The sequence below is a fragment of the Corvus brachyrhynchos genome, unplaced genomic scaffold (genome assembly GCF_000691975.1).
Source record: "Corvus brachyrhynchos isolate BGI_N302 unplaced genomic scaffold, ASM69197v1 scaffold115, whole genome shotgun sequence".
Lineage (NCBI taxonomy): Eukaryota > Metazoa > Chordata > Aves > Passeriformes > Corvidae > Corvus > Corvus brachyrhynchos.
Window position 1 is genome coordinate 11,656,007 of NW_008239553.1, and position 1,322 is coordinate 11,657,328.

The window sequence follows — 1,322 nt, forward strand, 5'->3', positions numbered from 1 at the left end:
GTTGCCTTGTAGTACCTGGGCTCTAAAGAAGTGAGAAGCTATGCCAGAAGGTAAATCTCCTGGAGGCACATGTCTGCCCATAACTGCTGTGGCAAAAACAGAGGGGACCTAAGGGGAGGCAAATGTGTGCAAATACCATGATGTGTCTTGTGTGAGGCATAAATGTACTGCTTTGTTCCATGGTCCTGGAAACCAGCCCCTAGTAGTCTTCTGCCAAAGTCAAATAGCAACTTTGGAGGCAATGTGTATTTTTACCTTAAAATGACTTGCTGTCTCACAACTTATTTGACTTTGGTTAAAAAAATAACTGGGTGGTTTCTGCAAGCACAGACTAAAGCATGCAGCTTCAAATGGATACCAGGACCAACTCTGGCTGTGTAATTATATTGCCTCTATTTAATCTCTCAGAAGTGTTTGGCAGATGCTTTAAATTTCAGATAAGCAATCAATATCTTCTTCTCTGAGGCTCGACTACCATGTTCTTCCCCTTCCTTGCTTGAAATACACAAAGTCAAGCCAATATACTAGGATGGCACAGGAGTGATCCCCGCTCAGTGAGTGTATATCTCTATCTATATATACCGATGGAGACCTCATAGAGGTGTGTGTGCGCGTGTTACATGCAAGACGTGCTCTGCCCTTATTTATTTTGGAAAGGGTTTGCCTTGGTTTCACCGTGCCTCGCTTTAAACGATCTGAAAATCCCCCCCTGGATTCGGAGGAATAAATATGCATGGCTTGTAATTCTGTTGCAGCGCTCGCTCCCAGCTGATAGGTGACGTGGAGTTTGGAGGCTCGCAGATTGGCTTTTTGATTTGGCTTCTTGCTGCAGTTGTGCAAACCTCGCTGGCTCCCAGAAATCAGGCTCAGCGCTTTGCCGTGCACCGTAATGCTGGGAAGCCTGCACTGAGCCCCGATGGTGTGAGCGCGGGAGCGGGGGAAGCCCAGCAGATTCAGTGGCAATCTGGGGTACAATCCATTTTCTCTTCCCCCCTCCCTCGACCCCCATTCATCTCCATCCTCCTCGCCCTCCTCCCTCTTCGCCAGATCTCCCTTCCCTCCCCAAACTCCACCACACGGAGCTGAAGATCAAGGCTGGTGGATTTATCAACATTTTACCTCCACCCCCACCCCCTTTTCCAGATGCACCTCCCCGCTCTCCCTGACAGCTGCAAAAGGGAGCACAGGTTTTGTAGCGAGCGAGGCAACTTGGACTGACATGCAAAGGCGAACCCCCCCGTACCCGCACACACCGTCGGTGAATCACCGGGAGATGCGATGAGCTCCCTTTAGGAACCGGAAGGATTTGTGTTGGGGAGCCA

General features: G+C 49.7%; 1 long non-coding RNA gene across 1 annotated transcript; it reads left to right on the forward strand.

The window, feature by feature from the left end:
- The first annotated feature begins 663 nt into the window (after nt 1-663).
- LOC108448504 lies at nt 664-1,245 on the forward strand. Its single transcript, XR_001864390.1, has 2 exons — nt 664-969; nt 1,144-1,245. It is a non-coding gene; the product is annotated as an uncharacterized LOC108448504 (long non-coding RNA).
- The last annotated feature ends 77 nt before the right edge of the window (nt 1,246-1,322 follow it).